A 25,745-nucleotide genomic window follows, 5' to 3' on the forward strand; every position below is an offset into this window, starting at 1 on the left:
AATTGGCCTCTTGGCCGAGGTCGACCTGTTGGCCTATGTTTACCTCAAAATTAGTAGGTGGATGAATTCAGTGACTTGATATGCAAATGTTCTTTTCAATATTTCAAGTTAATTGGAGTAAAATTGTGGATTTTAGAAATCTGGCCTTTGTTGACCTTTTGACCCATGTTTACCTCAAAATTAATCGATGGTTGGATTCAATGAACTGATATGCGAATGTTTTTCAAATTTCAAGTCAATCGGATGAAATTTGAGTATTTCAGAAAATTTTGCTCAAATTGGCCTATTGGCCGATGTAGACCTTTTTGGTTGACCAAATTTTACCAAACTTCAATGCGGGATCGTCGCAGGGTCGGAGACATTAATCGCTGAAAATTTCAGAACGATTGGTTCAGCAGTTTGGACTGGAGGCGAGCGGACAGAAAAACAAACAAACAAACAAACAAACACAAACACACAAACACACAAACAAACGAAGGTGATCAACATACTTGTCAAAAAAAAAAAAAAAAAAAAAAAAAAAAACATTGCCCAGTAACAAACATGGTTGAAAATAACGTCTGGTGGAGGTAATCTCACCTTATGTTCTGTACAATATTTTCAAACAACATCTGCATTCAAACACCAGGGAAGGCAATTGGCAAGCATGTTGGCATTGACAAAAGAAGACGGGTGAGATGCGTGACATCACAAGGACAATCACACACCAGCTTTGATATGAACACCGGCAAGTAGCAGCCTTTCACGGGGTCACATAGGGAAAATAATCAATATTCAGAACTTTATCAGTCTCTCCAAAGTCTTGGCTACAGAGAAGTTGATGGGAACTTTGGTGTGTCACATCAAGTGGATCATATAGGGCGGCATATAAGCATAAAACGCTCGCTATTCGATCAGGCAGTTCTCTCACAACGATGATATCATGTTACTTCATCTCGGGTTATTAATTAAGTCGACACTGTACTTTTGTGGGGATATAAGAACTCACGAAAGCCATCCGTTTGTGTGTGTGTATACATACATATATATATATATATATATATATATATATATATATATATATATATATATATATATATATATATATATATATATATATATATATATATATATATATATATATATATATATATATATACATACTTGATTTTAGATTTAAATTCAACAAAACTTGATTTTTGGTGTTGGTCTTGGGACAATATATGCATATGTAAATATATATATATATATATATATATATATATATATATATATATATATATATACTGAACAAAAATATAAACGCATTAATATAAACTCATTAATACTAAATCTTCACAACAATTTGGTTGTAGAATCCATGACAATTGAGCATTAAATTTCAAGGAATTCCTTGAGAATTCTGGCGACAGTCTTTGCACGAGAACAGCCGACACAACCGAGGTGTCACTGTCAGAGTTCACACAGTCAGTAGCGGGTGTTGGCAGTTGGCCTCCCTCAAGCGGTTACACACCGTCTGGGCTGAAATGCGCCTGTTATGCAGCCCGACAGTCTCATCGGCAGTCCTCGTGGCCGGTCGGAGTCGATCCCGGAGATGTTGCAGCCTCATGTGACGATCCTGATCGGCGGTGGTCACACGTGGTCGCCGGGCATGTGGGCGGTTCACGGTGCTTCCAGTCTCTCTGAGGCGCGTTCTCAGGTGGCTAATGGTGGAGTGGTGGACATTGAAGTGTGCTGCAACGGCCCGTACTGACGTCCCAGCATTCAGCATGCCAATGGCACGCTCCCTCAAGATTTGTGACATCTGTGGCATGTTGACATTTGGCACTAGTCCACATTTTGGGGAGGCCTTTTATTGGGCAAGCTATAGGGAGTGTTTGTGTCCTGGTCACGCTCACTGACCATCACTCTGTCAAGCCCCATGGTGCTCATGGGAAGGATTACTCAACATGTGAGTCCACACACTCAGAGTGGTCAATTTCAATGGGAACATCTGTCTTGAGCAAAACAAAGGAACCATTGCTCAAACATATCATCGGTTTGACCATTTTCCCATAATGGCAATCTTGACTTAGATATTTAGGTTGGTGCGTTTATATTTTTGTTCAGTATATATATATATATATATATATATATATATATATATATATATATATATATATATATATATATATATATATATATATATATATATATATACATATACACTACGAATCTACACCGCCCAGCGTGCGAACGACTGCTTTAGCCAATGGCGGCCATCTCGCCCACCGGACGGACAATTCAGTCGTGACTTTCTGGAACAACACCAGAAACCAGTCACAGGTGGGTTTTTAATCCCACCACGGCCCAGTCCGTATTCAACCCGCGCGAAATAGGGTCAATCGCCGAATATCGATATACCTAAGTACCCGCGCGGGTAACCCACTGAGGGTCCGTACTTTGGCGAAAGCCTGCTTGGACACCAACCGCTTAAGCGGTCCGTTCCGTTCTGGGATAACCGAGCGGGTATTATCGCCAGACCTCGCCGAACCCGATTCTATTTATCGGTATTCAAAACCCAACTAGTATTTCGAGAGCGAGATAGCGGTTCAATGGGAGGAAAAAAGACACGACGAACTGGATAACATTCACACAAGCACATTTATTATTTTACACACGTATACAGTCATGCAGGTATTGAATCAATAAAAGCAAGAGCAAAAAGTGCTATGACCATCTATGAGCAATTATGTACAGTCACTTAACAGGTTATACTTACAAGACATGGTGCCACAACATGCATTCAAAAGAAAAACCTCAGGAAAAAGACCACCCCCATAGACAGGGGAGTCAGACTGGGCCCATGGGCCTTTATAACGTGGAGCCGTGTAGACCGCAGAGGCTCCGCGAGGCCGCGCAGGTTACCTTCCTCGCAGGGCGACCCACGACGCTCCTTCCCCACGGCAGCTAGCGTAACCGTGGTCCGGCCCGGGCCTGGTGGTACGGGCCCCGGCCGGCAACGCCTGAGAGGAACGAACGGGCCTTTGCTCGGCACAGGCACAGCAGGCTTAGCCGCACTCCCCGTTCGCGCCTCCTCCGTTCTCCTCAGCTTCTCCAGCTACTGCAGGCTTCAGACTTCCATGCGGCTCCTCGACCTCTCCATACTGGTTGAACTGGCGCTCTGCGCGGCCTTTTATAGGGCTGGTGAGACGAGATCTGATCTCCGCACTCTCACCTCTGATCTCTGCGCGGAAAGCGGACGTTGTGGAAATCACCGGCCCTCTGGATCCGATTCTCCGAGAGCGAGCCGACGTGTTAGAAATCATCACCCTTCGACCCCCACAGGCCCTGCCCCTTTCTCTCCTGTGATCCGTTTTCCGAGGCGAAGCTTTTACAGAGCGAACGTGCGTAGAATCACCGTCACTTGCGCTCACAACGAAAACCCCCCGCGTCGGTTTGCAGCGACGCTGTTCGCTGGGGACTCGCCGCGGCTGGTGCAAAGATGGCGTCGTTTCGGAGACGAAGGTGAGGCGATGTTTGTGGTGTGGAGATGTTGACGGTTGCTGGCAGAGTGGTGAGGATGGCGTAGTTGTTGAGAGGCAGGTGTGGTTGTTGTTGTTGTGATGCAGTTGATGAGAGTGATGTTGGTGGTTGGTCCAAAATAACGAAAGTACAGAAAAACGGCTAACTGAAGATTCACAGTCCTGATAACACGAATAAATCCCATTAAACAACGGTGGGGAAATCTGACTGAAGACAGACTTATCGATCTAACTGAACTAAGGACCTTTATGGTGTTCTGCGAATTTCCACAGCTGTAACAATATATATATATATATATATATATATATATATATATATATATATATATATATATATATATATATATATATATATATATATATATATATATATATATATATATATATCTTCTTCTTCTTCTTTCGGCTGCTCCCGTTAGGGGTCGCCACAGCGGATCATCCGTATGATCCGCAGAGTGATTTGGCACATGTTTTACGCCGGATGCCCTTCCTGACGCAACCCTGGTCGCCTCTTACGACACAGGGATAAGGTACACCTATTTTAACTGGGGTATACACCAGCCCAGTACACTGGTACTCATTTCGCCGACCTCAGAAGGATGACAGGCTGAGTCAACCCCCTGGTGTATTAATTCAGTGGCCCAACGGGGCTTGAACTCAGGACCTCTTGGATCCCAAGTCGCTGCCCTAACCACTGCGCCAACACCAGGCTCATATATATATATATATATATATATATATATATATATATATATATATATATATATATATATATATATATATATATATATATATATATATATATATATATATATTTATACACACGAGGTGTGTTCAAAAAGTATCCAACCTTAATTTTTCGTGCATAAACAAATGAAGCTAGGGAGGCGTGGTTTGGTGCACGTATGTAGGTGATCCTAATCCGTATGCGTGAATATTTTCCCGCCTGCAGAAGCTGTCAGTCGCCGACAGACCGCCGATGAGTGAGGAAGTGTAAGTGAGCGCCGTCGGATTTTCGTTTTTGACAAAATGACGGAAAAACTTGAACAACGCTACTGCATCAAAATTTGTGTAAAGCTTGGCGATTCCCAAGTGGAAATGATCCGCAAGATTCAACAGGCCTTCGGGAATGAAGCAATGGGCACCACACAGATAAAAGAGTGGTACAACCGCTTCAAAGATGGTCGCACATCAGTGGAAAGTGAAGCCCGTTTTGGTAGGCCCTCAACATCCCGAAATGAGATCGTCATTGACCAAGTGAGGACCCTGCTAATGCAGGATCGTCGAATCACGATCAGAGAACTTGCAGACGAGGCGGGCATCAGCATTGGATCCGTTCATTCCATTGTGACTGAGGATTTGGGCTTTAGGAGAATCTCAGCGAAGTTCGTGCCAAAGCTGCTAACGATCGAGCAGAAGCAACTCCGTTTGGAGATCGCACAGGACTTGCTGGAGACTGAACAGCGATCCCAACTTCAACACAGTGATCACTGGCGATGAGACCACAGTGATCCGTCATTTTGTCAAAAACGAAAATCCGACGGCGCTCACTTCCACTTCCTCACTCGTCGGCGGTCTGTCGGCGACTGACAGCTTCTGCAGGCGGGAAAATATTCACGCATACGAATTAGGATCGCCGACATACGTGCACCAAACCACGCCTCCCTAGCTTTCATTTGTTTACGCACGAAAAATTAAGGTTGGATACTTTTTGAACACACCTCATATATATATATATATATATATATATATATATATATATATATATATATATATATATATATATATATATATATATATATAATATATATACATACATGAGGATCAGGTGGCAGTTTGGTTATGGAGCCTGAGCCTTAAACGCATGGTACACGATATTGTATTGTTTCGACACGATGAGTATTGGAAATCCGTTCACAAATTGAGATTATTATGAATGGTTTTTAAATCTATTTTGAGCTTCAAGAGTTTAATTGCTCTGGAATAACGACTTCATTTTCCAAGCCTGCCTGGAATTGAACATCGCCATAAATCACCGAAACGGATGATGAAGCGCGAGCTGTGTGAGTGTGTGTTTTGGCCTACTTTTGGCATCCATTCATCTCGAGAGTGATTTCATCATTTGATGGCAGAGAGAAAACTTCAAAGCTAAATTAGTTGAATGATGGTCATGTATTTGATATTACATTCATCTATTATTCTATTTGTTTCTAATCCTAATTCCTTCAGCTTTCTCATCACAAATGCATGCCATTGTGCTCAGATCATTGGATGGTGCCCATGTACCCAAGGTCCAGATTTAAGACGTTGGTCTACAAGGTCACAAACAATAACAAAGAAAAATAAATACAAGTTTGAGTCGAACGATGATCAAAATAATTGCCTCTAATTGCACAGTGAGGATGAGCTGGGACGTTTAATTAAATATTTATTAAAAGTCATGTTAAATCATTTATATTGGCAGTTTAACAGCACAGGATGGTGGCAGAGGTAGCGCACTTACCTTTTGCAGTCTGGGTTCCATTCCCGACTTGACTACAAGCTGTTCGATTGATGCGTCACAGGCGGGGCTTTCACAAAGTACTCCGTGCCTTGCATGGACGTTAAGCTAGGCATCTCGTAGCATGCTAACGGTCGTTTGTGAGCATTAAAGACCTCACTTTGCCTTTCGCAAGTGGGTGAGTTATCGCCGCCATCCTGAACGAATGATAAATTAATGGCCAAATCACCTACAGTCGGACCTCCAGTCATCAGGCATGGTCAGCCTGTTCATGAAAGACTTGGGCCAAAATCTTTTGCCGGCCAACCCCACAAGAAGGTTGGAATACGTAATTGAGACAATTAAAGTCGTGGTTGTTGTAGTAGTAGTAGTAGTAGTAGTAGTAGTAGTAGTAGTAGTAGTTTCACAACACAGTCCAGCTGAGCAATGTCCTGACCTGTGTAAGGACAATTAATAGCCTCTGGAAATGTGAGACCCACCATATCAGGTGAATTTGTCATAGAGCAAGATGTTTGGGAAGTCATTTCCTTGTCCATTCACCTTCCATTGTGTGTGCTTCAATATTTTTCATTATTTTGTTATACCCCGTGAAAACTTGATATTTGGTCCATCTACATAAGATGTACTATGTAAATGGTTGGAAAAAACAAACAAACAATGGATGGTTGAGCAAAATTTAGAGAAACAAAAGAAATTGGACAGAGAAGTAAAAGGAGGTGTGGAGGATAACTGGTAAAGGATATCTGTCATTCCCTGCACAATGCCACCTTCCCACTCTCCTACCCACCCCCCCTTCCTCCGGCCCCCTTGTCCCACTTCTGGCCCCCTTGTCCCACTCATTCACCCCATTTGTAGTTTGGGCTATTAAAAGAGCAGAGCCATAAAGTATCAGAACAATCCACCATGAGATTAACCAGTAACCTCATATCTCTCGTGTCTTTACTTCCGCCACCAAAGATGGATGGAGGTTACATTTTCACCCATGTATGAGTACGATAATCTCAAAAGGTTATGGATGGATTCAGACAACACTTGGTAGACACGTTGGATGTGACAAGGACGAACTAATTAGATTTTTCCCAAGATCTGGATCCGAGAAATTGTGAATTTTAAAGTGATTCTTCACTACTGAGAGATAGAGCCAAAAACGATACATAGCATGATGTATCACACGTTATGGACGGATTATTACAAAACTTGGTGGATGAGTTGGATAGTTGACAAGAACAATGCGATTCGATTTTGGTTCAAGTTGGGATCCAGATCTGGCCCATCAGTGGGATACAAAATGTAAACTGTTCAGCCTGGTGGAGGTAAGCGCTCTACCGAGTGCCCATTCTAGTTTCTCCCCTCCCCCACAATTCGGCCCGCCATGTAAGTAAATTTGATGATCTTCATCGTCCAAATCATTTCATCAACAATATGGGACTTTCAAAATGACGTCATCTGCCCCAGAATGCTCGGCTCGCATGAGGGTAACCCCTTAGCAGCAATGTTGATTTGGGAATGTTTCTGTATTGGTCGTGTGTATGAGATAAGGTTCGTTATCTAAGATGGCTCACAAAGCTTCTAAAACAACCCGAAAATACTTGGAAAAGTACCTGAGAGAAAGGGCTGTGTCTCTGCACAATAAGAGAGTTGCAATCCAATTCCAGGTGAAGTTATTTCTCAGTTTGCCCAAAAAGCTGAGATCTTGCAGCTGCTCGTACTGCAGAATCAGCGCGATGTGGGCTGGTGCACCGTGCAAGGCCCGAAGGATCATGGACTGACATGTTTTACCAAAAACTCCTGAGGGATCCCGACCAGTGAATAGACTTAAACCATGCAGGAGTTGCTCCTGTGATCATGTCAGGCTTGGTGACATAATATTTCGTGGACATCTGCAATTGGGAACACGATGCTGCACGTCATTGCCAACAGAGCACCGGCTAACCAACTCTTTGACGAAAGACATCTTCGTGACATGAAAATACACAAAGCTTGTGTCAGCTATTATTCACGTGGGAGCCAGAGGTACCAGGTTTGGGTCCTTCTGAACACCGGTAGGAAGGTCACAGCTGGGGGATCAAATCACAAGGGGAGTTCAAAATCAACTTTACAAATCATTATATTAATCATGTTGGGGGGTGGAAGCTGTGAGAGCTGTGCTTTAAATACATTGCTTGCTTGGTTCCGGGCCCACAAGAAACATGATACAAGATTTTTGCATCTATTGCTAAAAGCAGAAACGTGTTTGTGTGTGTGTGTGTGTGTGTGTGTGTGTGTGTGTGTGTGTGTGTGTGTGTGTGTGTGTGTGTGTGTGTGTGTGTGTGTGTGTGTGTGTGTGTGTGTGTGTGTGTGTGTGTGTGTGTGAGATCCACTTATATTAACAGGAAATGATCGGAGCTCGACACCAATCATCCACGGATCTTTCTCGAATTTTCTATGTTTCCGTGATTCCGATTTGCATCGGAATGATTATGGTTAACCATCTTGAAATTGACAATCTTTCAGTAAAATACAGAAAAATTATGTTTTTTAAAAAAAAGACTTGATTTATAAATTTTGCTCAAGCAACGGCAGGTTAAAAGAGTCCCCATCCCCCCCCCCCCCCCATAGTGGAAATGAGTCGCTGAAAACGCACACACAATGCATGCGTGAAAGGCCTCATTAGCATCCATACGTCATTTGGAAGGTCCCGTATTGACAGCTTCATTTGTTCAACCTTCATCACAGTAAGGAGCAGAAATCTACCACCACTCCAACGGCCACAATTAGGCCCGCTTATTTTACCAGCGGCCGGGGAACAACTTTGGCCAAAGTCTGTAAGAACTGGCTGAATGAGCCTGAAGGTTATTTGGGCAGGAATTTGTAATTTGGTCAGTATGTGGGAGATAACGATCGCCTACTCTTCACAAAAGATACAGTGGGATGTTTAACATTCAACAACGATCATTGCTGGCAGACAGATCCACCTGCGATGGATGGCACACACACACACACACACACACACACACACACACACACACACACACACACACACACACACACACACACACACACACACACACACACACACACACCCTGAGCACTCTACCCTATGTTCGAATGTGCCAACCCAGCTATAAAGTGACACCCTGATTTTTCACATGTAAGGCGAGGCATCAATGCTGAGCGTGCATACCTCCATCTATGCTTATCCTACCAGCCCAACGAGGTGCACAAACGGCCGTGGGAATTCAAACACAAATTCCGTAACTGGTGGTCATCAGACAATGTCCTTCAACGTCGTCCTCTTGGACGAACAAGGACACATGCAGAATCCAAGGCTGCGCTGAAAGTGAAAATACTTCCCCAACCACATGAACAAATTGCATGACGGAGCAGTCAGGCACCGACATGTGGTACACAATTCTGCTGACCCGCTAAAGCAGGAATCAAACGTGGTACAGCAGTGATTCAACATTACGTGTGTATTCCCGACTCGCGTGGACGTGCTTCCATGCGTGAGGCCGGCCACCATCCTTTTGGAGCCTTCGGACGCTCCCATCATAAAGTCCACAACTGGATTTGCTGCCAAGGCATATCTTATACGGTGAAGTCGTAAAATGTCCTTTTCCAGGCGATTGATTCATTGAAAGATAAATAGCCCGATGGTATTGATGTTGAGTGAAAGTATACCAAAATAACATTCCAACGGTCTTTGTCTTCATTTACTCCTGGCTCCATCATTCAGGGAACTTTTAAATCACGATGTGGAATACACTGATTGGCTCTTCGCGGATGTAAGCAGTATCTTTGGGCATTTAAAAAGAGAAATAAAAGACCGCAGCAGAACAGAAAGTACTGCGCAATAAGTTATGTCAATCCGTTATTGTAGCGTCCGTGCGACATTTGTGGCTCAAGCAGAAATACGATGGCCGGCTTCATACGTTTGCAGACAAGGAGGATCCACCGGGTGAACGACGACGAAAGATGGAGCAACGGACGAGCAAACTCCATGCGATGGTCTGGAGAGGATCGTGGTCCAGAGGTTTACTCACATTTGAGCTGTGCAGTTGGAGTCCCGACCTGACTGCAAACCGTCAGATTGGCGCTTTGCAGGTAAGGAGAAAGATGAGATGTACCTCCAGCGGACGTTAAGCCAGGTGACCCATCTGCCGGTGGTGGAAGTTAAAGCTCCATCAGTATATTTCACAAAGAGCAGGCGAGTTATTAACGGCATCCTCAAGAATTTACCATTTTGTCCCAAATCACGTTCATTTGAACGTCAGGCCTGGCCATCAGGTTTGTGAAAGACGTGGAAATATAATCGTGACCATTAAATGAGTTGTAAGCAGGACTGGCGGGATGATCTTCAGGTATGCACACTCTCCTGCAAGCTGACTGGCGGGATGGTCTACAGGTATGTGACGGTATGCGCATTCTCCTCTAAGCTGTGTAGCCTGGGTTCGAATCCCGACCCAGCTATAAACTGTCATCTCGGTGTTTCACACTCTGGGTGGTTCATCAATGTGTGTGCCGTCCCTCGGACAGACGTTCAACGGCTATCCCGTCTGCCGGCATTACATGGTGGACGTTAAAGACCTCAGGACATCCTTTAAGAAGAGTGAGTGAGCTATCGCTGGCACGCTGGACGAATTCCAAATTCTGCCCGAAAAACATAGTTGAACAAGGAATCCACAGCCTGGCCATCCGGCTCGTGAAAGATATTTCGGATAAAAACTTCCTCTCCTCCACGCCGACCTCACAAGAGCATGGGAATGATTGTGGCTGTTAAAGAAAGGAGGAATAAGTGGTAAACAAGCTCCAAGAGGCAGCGCTACAAGGTACAACAGGCAGGTACTGATGCTGATTCGGTATCCATTGCCCATTCTCCTCTCATTTCTTTTTCTCTCTTTAGTTGCTTGCAGCACGTCGGCAGCACTGCAAAGATGGTCAACATTTTGTGCCAATCCCAAGATGCCCTGAAAAGGTGGCGGTTGACCTCATCGTTCAACCGCCTAAGTCCCTGTGTGGATGGTTCACATTTGACGGGATTTGATTTCGGATGTTCCAGGATTTTAATCCAGCTGTGTGATGAAGGAACGGCAATCTGTGGGTGCGAGTCAGAATGTTGTACGACTTGGAGTGGACCTTGAAGGTGGTGTATTTCCCAGTCTATTCATCGAGTCATTTTAGTGCATCCTTCAAGCCTGGTGTTGGGTTAACAGTTAAGATGGCTGGCTGAAGATCTTAGGGTCTTGAGTTTGAGTCCCTGTCAGCCATTGAATTAACACCAGGTGGGATTGACTCAACCTGTCATCCTTCCAAGGTTGGCTAAATGAATACTGGTGTGTTGGTAATCGAAGGCACGCCGGTGTGCTGCATCAGTGGCAGGGCCGTGCCCAAGGAAAAGAAATGATGCGACCAGCACCCACAGGCTGCACACGATAGCTAGCTAGTGCATCCTTAAAATGATCTACAAGGAATCCACAGATCGCAAATAAAGGGCAGAAGTTGTGGCAAAGTGATTAAGCAAACATGTCATGGATGGAGTTGAGCTTCCAATATGTTGTTCCAATGCTTCCATTCAAGCGAGCGATGGGTATTCCATGACGTTCCTGACCTCATACTTGTGTATATATATTCGGGAGTGGTCTTGAGGGGTCAGAGGTGAGCCACTCGGAGCACACCCGGCTTGTGCCATTCATGCAACACCACGGTGTTGATGTGGCTTACCCAGCTGAACTGAAGGTCAATGACCCTCGGTGTTGGCAGGGGCAAACTGGGATTGCAGTGCCATTGAAAGTCAAAAGAAATCTTGCGAGAAGCCCTCCCATCTGAGATGGTCATTACTTGACCATTATCAGGCGGGAATACACCTTGCTACTTGTCAGACCGAGCCTTTACGTTGTCAAGGTCTTGGTACCGGCGGGTAAGTGTTGCCTCATTGTCACAGGTGTGATGAATGGTGCTGAACACTGTGACATCATTAGCAAACAGCCCCGTACGTGACCTTACGATGAAAGTCAAGCATGGTGCTGTTCCCTTCGCTAGACCCTCATAAACTTAATCACATCCCAACCATACATTCATAGTATTCCCATCATCACATACATACACCCATAATGTATACTTACTCATCAGTGACATCATAAAGCAATCCTTTAATCACATCCCAATCATACATTCGTAGTGTTCCCATCACTCACAGATATGGTATTGCTTTGTTATGCTTCTGCTGCATACACATGTGGCGTTTTTCATTTGGTTTTGAAGGACCGGCTGTACAAGTTGCCGAAGTAACAGAAAGAAGCAAATTAAGCAAAGAAAGCCACAGACGAGCAAATAAAGAAAGGAGCAAACTGGCGCCAGTTCGGCCCTGAGAGGACACAGCTGTGTTAACGGAGACGCTAATTGCGTGAGCGTTTTCCCAAAACCCATAGTTTGGTCGTCGTGTTGTCGCCACCTGAACCCTAAGGATACTCCAAGCTCCACAGGGATATGCCTCAGCAACCCCCCTTTCCCCATTGATTCTTTCCAGGGCTAAAAACTCAAAGTTTTCTTCCTCCATTACAATATTGGTGATGTCGGTTTGTCAGTATCCACCATGAGTCAAGCCGCTCGACTTCGGCCGAATTAAAGACCACCGAGAACACCGAAAGATCAGATGTGACCATCAGCTTTTTAGTTGTAATCGTAATAATTTACGTGAAAAAGAAATCTTCCAAGTGTGCGAGGACTTGTATTGTTGTTAAGACCATGGACCTGGCCGGCGTACAAGACCCACACCCTTCAAGCTGTGCGTCGGGCGCAGAGTGGTTCATCCCGCACGGTGGACACGTCAATAAAGGTAATTTTGAGACATCTGCGTGGCGTGCGCCCCTGTGGGTTTCTCTGGATAATTGGAAACCAACCCTCCTTTGTCCCCCCTCCTCAAAAAGGAAGGAGGTCTAGGCATTACAGTACCTTCTACATGTCATCATGGTCATCTGTGCATGCAGTATACGTTACCCCCATGAATCTGTTTACACCAAATGTTGTTCGTCTTTCGGCTGCTCCCGTTAGCGGTCGCCACAGCGGATCATCCGTTATGATCCGCATACTGATTTGGCACAGGTTTTATGCCGGATGCCCTTCCTGACGCAACCCTGGTCGCTTCTTACGACACAGGGATAAGGATTGGGTTTCGCCATGATTCTGGGCTGCCCTATACCCTCTCATAGCACGGCCCAGTGCAGAGCGCCCGTCTTCAAGCGATCCTCCAACCCAAGCCTCCGAGTAGCCGGATTACAGGCGCACGCCACTATGCCCGGTATCTGTTTACACCAAATATGTGGTGAGGAATCATGGGTCGTGTTGGGCAAACAGGTGAATCTATCGTTTAGTTAACGAATGACTCGAGTCGTTTCTATATCCACACGTGCCGGGACACCGTTTCGGTTTACTTAGTCCCCAACATTATTAGGTCTAATTTTTCTGCAGATAATGTTCAAGTAGTTGAGTTGTGATTGACACGCAATTAAGATACTTCATCATATCACGACAAACACGTCTATGCCACACACACCTTTCCTATTGAGTACGAATGGCTTATACTCGGCCCACTACCTATGGGGAGACTCCTTGCTATCGTGTAGACTGTAGACCAATTAAGCTCTCAACTCATGCACCAAAAAAATGCTGTGATCACAGTCAGGTTCTACCAGGCAAGAGTCTACAATTCATCCTTCCCATCCATCAAGCTTCCCTCTCCGTTATCCCACCAATCCATCCATCAAGCTTCCCTCCCCGTTATCCCTCCAATCCAAGTGCCACTGTGCCGTGAGCCATTCCTGGGAAGCCAATGACGAACGGTTCTTATAATGGCCTTAATTAGGTGTGTGCCGGTAACTTGGGCACAGCCGAGCGCAGCCCATTTGCCACCCGAGTGCTGCACCACCGGGATCCACGCGCGGGATTTGGATCCTTTTACCTCGCTCCCTTTCCAGGGACTCGCGGAAGCTTTCCATGGGATTCCACTCAACCTGTTTCATTTCAATCCATTTAATCCCACGTGTGTCTGTCTCTGTCTCTGTCTCTGTCTCTGTCTCTGTCTCTATCTCTGTCTCTGTCTCTGTCTCTGTCTCTGTCTCTGTCTCTGTCTCTGTCTCTGTCTCTGTCTCTGTCTCTGTCTCTGTCTCTGTCTCTCTCTCTCTCTCTCTCTCTCTCTCTCTCTCTCTCTCTCTCTCTCTCTCTCTCTCTCTCTCTCTCTCTCTCTCTCTCTCTCTCTCTCTCTCTCTCTCTCTCTCTCTGTCTCTCTCTCTCTCTCTGTCTCTCTCTCTCTCTGTCTCTCTCTCTCTCTCTGTCTCTCTCTCTCTCTCTCTGTCTCTCTCTCTCTCTCTGTCTCTCTCTCTGTCTCTGTCTCTGTCTCTGTCTCTGTCTCTCTCTCTCTCTCTCTCTCTCTCTCTCTCTCTCTCTCTCTCTCTCTCTCTCTCTGCGATTTTTAAGGTGATTACTTGATTGCTGAGATTATATTACATTCCACATCTCCTGGGTTCTCTTTTACGTTCATTTCCAGACAAATAATAGTCGTGGCAACTGGGATGTTTCAATGCTGCAAGACCAAGAATCCTCCCAGCTCAAAAGCAATCATTGTTAGAAACCAAATACTCTTCCAAGAATATAAAGTGTGGAGCAATCTATGCATTATGTAAGCGGTGTCCGGCTAATTTAAGAAAAATAAGGAGATGAGTGGGAGAAGTAATGGAGGTGGGAGTTGGGAGGGAAGAAAAAGACATTTGGGAGGGGATATAAGGGGGAAGGGAAGGGTAGGGTAGCCTGTATATGGAACAGACATGGGGAAGGGAAGGAGGTGGGGACTCTCCAACATTTGTGTACATAAAACATATGACCCCTTACATTGTATCTCCTGCAAAATTAAAAAAGGGGCCATGTCTGTCTGTCTGTCTATTGTGCTATAACTTGAGAATGGATTAATGGATTTCAATGAAACCAATGACTGTGGTTTCAGGGAACACCCAGGAAGGTTTGTGATGCCAAAAAACAAAAAATAATAAACACAAGGACACTTGGTGGAGCACATAACTCTGCCAGGCTGATTAGTTTACATTTTGTATCGCACTGATAGGCCGGATCTGGATTAAAACTTAATCGGCTTGTTCTTGGCACCTAACCAACTCATCCACCAAATTTCGTCCCAATCGATCCATAACTTTTTGAGATGTTGTGATATATATCGTTTTAGCCCTATCACTCGCTCATTGGTGAAGAATCACTTAAAAACATTCTCCAAGCCAGATTCGGATCTTCACCAAAATCATATCAATTCTTCTCGGTTACATAACCAACCTGTCCGCCAAGTTTCGGCCGAATCTGTACACAACGTTTTGACATATCCTGCTATATATCGTTTTTGGCCCCATCTATCAATGGTGAAAAATCACTTCAAAAATCTAATCATTTCAGCCTTGCCACATACACCCAAGCTCTCCACCAAATTTCGTCCAAATCCATCCACAACTTTTTCAGATATTTTGTTCACAAACAAACAGACAGAGGTGAAAACAACCTCCATCCACCTTGGTGGTGGAAGCAAAAAGGAAGGAAGGTTTGTGTATGGTCACACATGGCAAAACTGAAAACGTCGACTTGCGATATCTGTCTCTGTCTCTGTCTCTGTCTCTCTCTCATACAGTGCCTATAGAAAGTCCACAAAACCTTTCAAAATTTTCACCTGTTGTTGTCTTACAGCCTGGAATGAAATTGCATTAAATCAGACTTTTACCACATTGATTAACACATTGTAACCCACAACTTCAAAGTGAAAAACAACTTCTACAAATTTCAGAAAATCAATGAAAATACAACACTAGAATATCTTAGTTGGATAAGTGTCTACCCCCCCCCTCCCCCACAATAATCACAATTGTAAATTAGCTCAGGTGCAACCAATCACTTTCAAAATCACACACCAAGTTAATTGGCATGAATCGGATGAATGAATCGGAAAATTCATTTTTCATTGAGAAGAGCTTACGGCAGCCGCACGGAAAACGCAAGCCCACCGCACGCCTTACGTACGGTCGACGTGGAACACATCTACGTCATAGCTTGGTTTGTCTAATTGCTACGGCGAGCGTAGAAATGAAAAAAGTTATAACTCCGCGAGTTCATTCCACGGCGACCCTACGGCCTGTAAAATATAGCCAAACGGCGTAGGGCCACCCTGAGGCCACCTCAGTTTCTCTGCAGCCGCCGCACGTTTGTCAATTCAGAGGGCGTACGGCCGCCTTATCCTCGCCGTAGAGCAAATGTGACTGAGGCCTAACACACAATGCACAACAAGGGGGGCATGAGACAAGAGGGGTGGGAGTGGGAAGGACAAAACAGTGGGGAACAGAGACATTAGGAGATCTGTGGAAGGGAGAGGGATGGGGCAGGGAACATGGGGAATACAAGATGGACATTGCAGGGACTTTCAGGAAGGAAAGCAGGGAATTTGAAGGAGGTGGGTTTGGGGTGGATTAACGGGGTAGAAAAGATTGTGGTTTTGGATGGGAGGGGGGGGAGATAAGAGGTGGTGGCGAACAACGGTTTTGAAGGACTGGAGGGAATAATGGGATTGAACAGTGTGGGAGTTTATTCCAAAGGCGGGAAAAAAGAGGAATGAAAGAGTGAAGGTGAGCAGTGATTTGTGATTCTGGTAGTTCTACCAGAAGGGGGTTGTTGGCGGACCCTTGTGCACCCTGTGGAAATATGGTAGGGAAATATCACAGACAGAGCAGGGGGGGAGGAGGGGGGGGGGACCGGAGAGGAGACAGTAGAAGACAGAAAGACCACCGACCTGCCTACAGTGAGAGAGTGAGAGGTCCAAAGGCTCATCCTCATCGCGGGAGATAGCAATGATCCTAAATGCCTTGGTTTCCACAGCGTGAAGCCGAAAAAGGTGAGAGGCAGGAGCACCAAATGACCAAACATGCAACTCCTCTTCAAATTTCAAATGAATTGGAAGAAAATTGACAATTTTAGAATTTTGGCCTATGTTGACCTTTTGGCCAATGTGGACCTCCAAAATAATTGGCCCATTGAATTCAGTGACCTGAAATTTATATCCTCTTCAAATTTCAAGTCAATCGGATGAAAATTGAGGATTTTAGAAATACCACCTTTGTTGTTGACCTTGTGACTATGTTGACCTCAAAAATAATTGGCTCGTTAAATTCAGTGACCTGATTTGCAAATCCTCTTAAAATTTCAAGTCAATGGGATGAAAATTAAGGATTTTAGAAAAACCACCTGAGTTGTTGACCTTTGGCCTATGTTGACATTTCTGTCCATGTTGACCTCAAAGATTATTAGCGAGTTGAATTCAGTGACCTGAAATATAAATCCTCCTCAAATTTCAAGTCAATGGGATGAAAATTGACAATTTTAGAAATAGCACCTTAGTTGTTGACCTTGGGTCTATGTTGACCTTTTGGTTGATGTTGATCTCAAAAATAATTGCTGGTTGAATTCACTGAACTGAAACATAAATCCTCTTCAAATTTCAAGGCAATCGGATGAAAATTGAGGATTTTAGAAAAAAAAACAACCGTAGTTGTTGACCTTGGGCCTATGTTGACCTTTTGGTCGATGTTGACCTCAAAAATATTAAGCTCGTTGAAGTCAGTGAACAGAAACATAAATCCTCTTCAAATTTCAAGTCAATCGGATGAAAAAAAAATAAATAACGATTTTAGAAATTCGATCTCAACTCAGACCTCAAAATCAATGGTCTTCTCAGCTGAGATGACCTCGACAACTTGGTAAAGTTTCATGACGGTCGGTTTCGAATTGTGACCTGTAGGCAACTGGCAGAAAGACAAACAAACAGACAATAACAGAATCGACTGACCCATATACTTGACAAATCTTCGATTTCCGCAAGTAACAAACAAACGGGTCCAAATGCAACGCCCTCTCCTCCAGACGTGGGTAATAAAATACCTTTAAATGGTAATTGCTCCGACGTGAATAAAAGAGAAGCTGACACTTCGGACATGACCCTTCGTTTCTGGCCTTACCCTTCGTTAGAGCAAAAGAGAAAATAAATGGGGCGGGGGAGGGTGCGACTGAAGGCGAGAAAAGAAAGGGATGGATTCGAAAAGACGACGACATACCTTCGAATATGGATATTAAAGAGTGAGTTCTGATTTTTTTGTTTAAGTCTCATGAAAGTCAAAGACCATCCATAGCCAGAACTAGAAAAAGGAGATAAAGCAAGACTGAATAAGACTGATAAGCCACCAACAAACCAGGTAGCCTGCTCCAAGATGCCTACCTACAGCGGAATCTTTAACATCCAGCAGTTGTGCAAGCAGATGGGACACCAGGCTTAACATCCATCCGAGGACCTTTGTGATTCAACTCCTCGCATGCAAAGCACCAAAATGGAACAATTTATATATTCATGTCGGGAATCGAACCCAAAGCTCGATAATGTATTCGGACCAAAAGGCAAACATTCTGGTTGAGGAGTACGGAGGGAAGTCTCCTGATTTTCTGCATGCATGACCAGAGCAAACATGAACGTTACATCATGACCCGGACGAACCAAAAGTCATGATATTCACTTGAAACAAATGGAAGTACTTTTACATCCAGGAAATTCACAAGGTGGGGGGGGGGAGGAGCTGATGGATGGGAGGGGGAAGCAGTTGCACAAACTTTTCAAAAAAATATTGATTAATTAAATAACTTGTACAGTATTTCATGGCGCATTCATGAATTCAATTTTCTAAAGGCTTTCTGTCTTTGCTTTAACGATTTCAACAACTCACCGAATGCTCACGGGGAGCACTACATCTCGTGCCTCTTTCAGCATGATGGGACAGGTGGGACAGACAGACACTGAGAGAGGTAGAAACTGAATTGCAAATGAAGAACGAAGTTTTAGTGGAGCTTGGGACTGGTGGGGTTAGGGGGGGGGTTGGGATTGGAATTCTTTACACAAAATCGAAACTCATGGAATAGTGAGAGGACAGAAATCAAAACTGGCAGTCGGGCAGTGGCTGCCACAGGTGGACGCAACAAGGATGGGAATGAATGAACAGGGAGCGAGAGAGAGAGAGAGAGAGAGAGAGAGAGAGAGAGAGAGAGAGAGAGAGAGAGAGAGAGAGAGAGAGAGAGAGAGAGAGAGAGAGAGAGAGAGAGAGAGATTAAGGGGGAGAGGGGGGATGGTAACCTACGAGTTTGGAACCAACCCAATGAGAGGCACAGTACAACACACAGACAGACAGGTCGCTCCAGGTAGGAGTGCACACACCGGTATTCCATAGGGCTCGGAGGGGTTATATCGACAATGGACAACGAATGCAACTGACAGAAATGATTTGGAGTTGCCTCTGTTTGCTATAACCACAACCATAGCTATGTGTTGATTATTGTTGTATTGTTATTATTTTTGTATACTGCACATGTTTTTGTGGACATCATTGATCATGGAAGAGCAGAGTTAACGGAAGGCTCTGCAGGGCACGCATTATAACGGAGGGACATGAGACAGCAGGTAAACGTTAAAACAACAAAACATTTGAGCTAACAGAGAAATCGTATTTGTACATCATCATCAGCTCCTCAAGCCATTCGCCCTTAAAGCACTCCCTGCAGGTATGGTGCAGCATCCACTCACCAAATGTGCCGCGAGTGGTGCCATTTCATTCTCTCCGCTGGAAGGCAGTTTTCATCATTTGCAGCGGAGTCATAGTGGAAAAGGAAGTGGTAGTTGGTGGTAGTAGGTAAGTATACAAGTAAGTAGGTTGTCACAGATAGGGTAGTCGTAGTAGTAGTAGTAGTAGTAGTAGTAGTAGTAGTAGTAGTAGTAGTAGTAGTCGTAGTAACAGTAGTGATGGTGGTGGTGATTATGATGACGATTCAATTCAGACATCTATTCATCCACAGCTTTCGTTGGTCCACCCTGTAAGCGAACCGGACTCAATTAGGAAGAACAGACTTACAAACATCACGTGACCCTCATCATCACATCAAGCAGGTGTTCAAAATGCAATATGTATTGTATTTGAGGGTGTGCATTCCCAGAACTGTAATATTCGACATAAAACACGTGTTTTGGGGAATTTGTTGATAATCGTGCTGGTTGTTGGAGTTGGGATGTGCAAACGCTAGATATTTTTTACCAATAGTAATTGGGATTGATGAAGAAGGATTAGTGGGGGGTGGGTGGAATTCTTTACAGAAAGTCAGAGGTTCATGGAGGAGTGAGAAGACAAAGGTATGCTCTTCCACAAACAATGAAGCGACAAGTTTTAGACTGTGAAGGAGACGTTACATTCACAGCTCAGTTATTTCTTACCCATGTGCTACAATTATGTTCGTATTGAGTGAACCTGGAAAATCACCTGCAAATCCCATCTCGCACACAATCTGCATTGTGTTCGTACTCACATGTCTGTGCACAACCACCAATGTCAATACCCTCAAAAAATTGCCCACCCAAGTGGTCCAAATCAGTTTAGAAATGGCAAGCTGTCATTTAACACCAAATGAGTTGCTCATATCACGTCATCAGGAGGGTTCAGGGGAAAATGTCTCAAACTGTCGTTGCTTACCAGAACAATGTTCATGCCGATGTCATTTATACGGTCTGGTGTACTGTAAGGTATGGTCAAACTGGATAGTTCATGGAGAGACTTCATCCAGATCGCCCAAGGGTTATAACTAATGACCCCTTTTATATTTTCCCCCATATTTATCAAAAGAAACCGAAGCCTGGTGTTGGTTTTGTGGTTGGGGTCATTAGTTATAACTGCCGTCTTGGGATCTTGGGATCTTCGGGTCCTGAGTTTGAGCCCTGTTGGCTGCTGAATTGACACCAGGTGGGGTTGACTCAGCCTGTCATCCTTCTGAGGTCGAAGAAATGAGTACCAGTGTATTGTGTAGGGGCACAGCCTCAGTGGCACAGTCACACCCCAACAAAATGATAGCCACCTCTCTGAAGCCAAGCTGCCATATGCAAGAAGAAGAAGTAGAAGAAAAAGAAACCACATTTCAACATCTCTCCAGAAAGTCCTGGACAATCAACCATTAAAGGTTGTCACATCAGAGGTCCAGCGAATGCAGATGTTCAGTGCCATAGATCTAAGACCACCACAAATGACTGAACAGTCTCCAAATTCACTGCGTTCAGAATTGACAAGTTATGATCCCCCAAGGCTCACCCAATAAATAAATCTAATTTGGTGGTTGGTCAGGGAGGGCATGAAAGCAAAAGGTGGAAATATGTTTCTTATTATTAAAATGGTTCATTAAAATGTATATGGGGAGGGGAGAGATAAGATGATAATAAATAAAGAGACAGACCTGGCACTCAAAGGACAAATGAACAAGGGAAGCACACACTTACAGTATGTACAAGAAAAACGATACCCAGCTAAAGCACAAAAATACTGGATTCAAACTAACAAAGGGGCAGGCGGAGACTTAAACAAGCACAGTCTGGTCTCAGGGTCTGACACGACCCATGCATGTTGGCATCGCACAAGTTTAGTAGGGGTGGGAGATGAGAGGATGGCGATGAGGAGGTGGTATTTGCTTCTCCACTCAAGCTTCAACTTGGGAAGCGATGAAGCAGAGAGATGATCGAGGCGGAAGCAGCCCAATCTCGAACTGTGCACACGTGGCTTTTATAAACTTTATGGACCACCTTTCCAGCACACGGATGGTCCTGCAATTGGCTGCTCACGACCTGTGGACAGCACTGCCTTTTTGGCCACCCCACCCATTTTAAGGACTCCGCAGCTCAGTACAACACCGTGGCCTGCATGTCTTAGCTAAACAACCGATGATCTCATTTAAAGTGCATGATGCTTCCCATGACCTTTTGCGCGAAAGTCCTCCACCCGGTCTCGCCTGTACAGGAGGTTTTACACAATACAACCTTACCCTGTTCTGCTCGAAGAAGGATGCTTATTGCCCCCTCAGTACACATTTTACAAATGATTTATCCCTGATAGGTCCTAAATACAGGAATAAATCTAACCTATTGGAGCACACAAACAAAACTAAAGTCTGAACACATTCTATCTCTGGACACCCCCCCCCCCCATTCCACATAACAATATCAACCCAGAAAGCTTCATGCCAGTGGTATGAGGTCCAGAAGACTACTGCTCTGCAATCCTTAAATACAGCATCATCTACAGCAGCACATGCAATGGATGACAAAAAATTACATTTGGAGGGTGAACCGCTGGTGCCATGTACTTTTCACCGACAAGTCTAGATTCTGTTGAAACTTCCACTATGGATGAGCTGGAGTCTAGAGATGAGGTGGGAGCAATTAAGTAATTGTACCATTCGGCAGCATGATCACTTTGGTGGAGGCAGTCTTATGATCTGGGCTAGAATTCAAGTTGGCCGAATAATTGATATTGGCCTTAAACAAAGGGGTGCAAGATCATTACACCTGGTGTTGTCCTTCTCACACAACAGCAAGGACACGATTTCAAATTGTTTGGATGACCAAGCTCATCCACACCATGCACATGTTGTCAATACCACATTTCAAGACCACAATATCACTTGCATGGACAGGCTTGCACGATGTCTAAACATAAATCTGATTGAACATGTTTGGGACATCCAAGTGAGGCCTATTTGTGGTCACCGGGTCCATCCACAGTGTCTTGAGATGATTAAATGAAAATTGACTGAGTTGAAGGATGGTAAAACATCTCATGGTGACGACTGGATCATCTGATTTGGTCAGTAACAAGATATATACAAGTTTGTATTGCGGACAACAGTGAACACACGTGAATGAAGCCATTTGTGCCAATGTAATCATTTATAGATAGGTGTCGTTGTCAAGTTGCCCGAATTTCAGACAGTCATGTTGCTTTCATATGAACCAACTTTGGCTTCCACTGCAAATATATCTCAATTTAAGGAGAAAATAGATCAAGATGCTGTTCCTCTTGAACCAGAATATTGTTGCGGGGCCGGGCTCTGGTGGCGAGAATGACCGCTAGATGGGGGAAGTTACGTCGTCTCCCACCAGACTCCCGGAATTGTAGGCCGTTGCTCACGGATAATTCCGTGACGCGGCGGGTCGCTTAACCGACCATGGATGCCAATACCTCCACTGCGTAGCGTAGGGTCTTTTTGTCTCGAACCAATTTACCTAATTAACCACACGGTGTCGTCTACCGGGGAACCACGCCCTCGGTACGCCTTGCCTGAACCGGATCACTCTACCAACTATGGTAGAGTACCAACTACCAACTCCGGATCGGATGTAGCCGAGCGGAACTACCAAGGACGTACCATAGAATGAACAGAATATTGGGGATATTGGAAGACCCGGCTAAACTTAGATCTGAACCATGCTGGATCAATGAAGGAAAAGACAAAAACGAACTGGGAACATTTCTACAATAATTTATTTACAATCAACTTACAAAAGAAGGACACAGAGCAGACTTACGCGGGAATAAAACAGGCAAGATTTACAATGATCAAATAAAAACACTTATGGAATGCTACTGAAAGACGGTGCCACACACTCAGACGAAAATAAACCCAGATGTATGGCAAAGGACCCCCACAGCCAGAGAGGGAGGTGAGCTGAGGTCGCAGTACTTTCGGATACCTGAACGTTGGAGGGAAGGGATGCTCCGTGCTGCGGCACCTGTCAATGGTCGTGCGGCTCGGTCCACGGCCGCACGCGTGGAGACCGTGTCTGCGAAGGAGTCGAGTAGAGCGGAGTCCGAGGTGGGGATCAGGGCTGTAGACAGGACCCAACGAGAGACCCGGTCAAGGTCGGGTCGAGGTCTTCCCAGCTATCTCACACTCAAAACGAACGACCCCCAAAGAGTGCAACCACTCTACGACCTTCCTCCTTTCTTTCGCTACCAGCCGGCGAACTGTCTCACTCCAACGCTCCGCTCAAGAAGACTCACTTTCCAGATCACTCTCAAGACGACTCACTTTCCAGCTCACCAGACCACTCTGAATGAATGGTGTCGAAATTTATGGATCTCCCTCAGCGGGGAAGGGCCTTGGTGAAGCCGACGTCACTGTTCGCCCTGATTGGACGGGGCTTCCATGGGGCCACCCTTTCTGGGGAGGATTTCGGCCATACCAAGAAGTCCGCCCACTCCGCCTGTCTGGACTCGCCAAAAAGGTACTACACAAAGATTCTGCCTTGGAAAGCGAGTCGCCAGTTAGGCGAGTAGGCGAACACGCGCTTGTTCAGCCCATGCGAGAGTAGCAAGTGAGATGAAGGTGCTAACAGGCAGAGGGTACCGTGGGTCATCGTGGATGGGATATAATGATTTATTTATCTAACTAAAAAAAACATCGCAATGCACCCCAGTGTCTTCCCACTACACACAAGGAGGGATTCTATCTGCACATATACTTAATGGAATAACTGATTTCGGGACAACTGTATGTTTGTATGCATACGGTTCCTAGAACCGTAACAATATCTTCTTCTTCTTCTTCTTTCGGCTGCTCCCGTTAGGGGTCGCCACAGCGGATCATCCGTATGATCCGCATCGTGATTTGGCACATGCTTTACGCCGGATGCCCTTCCTGACGCAACCCTGGTCACCTCTTACGACACAGGGATATGGTACACCTATTTTAACCGGGGTATACACCGGGCCCAGTACACTGGTACTCATTTCGCCGACCTCGGAAGGATAACAGGCTGAGTCAACCCCCTGGTGTATTAATTCAGTGGCCCAACGGGGCTTGAACTCAGGACCTTTTGGATCCCAAGCCGCTGCCCGAACCACTGCGCCAACACCAGGCATAGAACCGTAACAATATGAACACATCTAAACATACTGTTATGATAGCAAGTTGCTCCGGTTTCTCAGTTCGAATCCAAAGGGTCTCGCCAAAGTGACTGCAACAATCGACCGTTTCAAGACCGCCCTGTCAGATCTGCGTCTCCTGATCACGTTACCATCCAGATTGGAATTCTTAAAGTGGCCTTGTGCTGTGCTGATGGGTATCATGTGACCAATCTAATTTAGGCCAAGCAGCCTAAACCACGTGATGTGATCTTCAAAGCAGTGTGGAGACCACAACCAATGGTCCCCTTAATGGGGCTTTGTGAAACCATCAAGTGGAGCAGCCACCACAGGCAGAAGTCACCCGAGACCAAATCGAGTTTATTGATAATAATAAATGTCAGTGTGTGTCAGTGTCAGTCAGTCAGTCAGTCAGTCAGTCAGTCAGTCAGTCAGTGTGTCTCCTCTATAACTCCAAAACCGTGAAACCTAGCGGCATGAAACTTTGCAAGCATATGAAGGGAACTCCAACGTAGTGCAGGAATGAAAACTGGGTGTTTGGGGAAATTTGAACACCCCTTTTGAAGAGAATTAACGGCCTTATTTAATCATCACTGGACAACAAAGATTTTGCTATTGGGGTGGAAACATATGTGCTTGACTAAATTGAGTATGATGATTCTGAATCTGAAGTCACAATTTTCTCTTCATGTCAGGATTTTGAGTTATACATATGGTCCAATTACAGTAATCACCCTGGTGGATGATTTTGAGTGATCATAAATTATTATTTTATTGTATTTCTGGTTTCAATTATAGCAATACAACAGATGTAGATTATTATTTCTCAAAAAGAGCTTAGGAATGCACTTTAAATTATTAAAAATGGATGAAAACTGACCAAGCTATGAATTTTTAAGCAAAAGTTTCCACGTGGCATTACAATTAACAAACTAACCCTATCCTGATGAAAAA

The 25,745-nt window shown here is 44.8% G+C and overlaps 1 long non-coding RNA gene across 1 annotated transcript in view; it reads right to left on the minus strand.

Annotated features, from left to right (window-relative positions):
- LOC147030308 (uncharacterized) overlaps positions 1 to 25,745 on the minus strand; it is an 82,102-nt gene that overhangs the window by 43,589 nt on the left and 12,768 nt on the right. Inside the window, exon 2 of the long non-coding RNA XR_015055770.1 lies at positions 19,640 to 19,924. This is a non-coding gene — a long non-coding RNA (uncharacterized LOC147030308). The remainder of the gene's footprint in view (positions 1 to 19,639; positions 19,925 to 25,745) is intronic.

Source organism: Eptatretus burgeri, chromosome 3 (assembly GCF_056783735.1).
Source record: "Eptatretus burgeri isolate ZD-2024b chromosome 3, Ebu_testis_v1, whole genome shotgun sequence".
In the NCBI taxonomy this organism is placed as follows: Eukaryota; Metazoa; Chordata; class Myxini; order Myxiniformes; family Myxinidae; genus Eptatretus; species Eptatretus burgeri.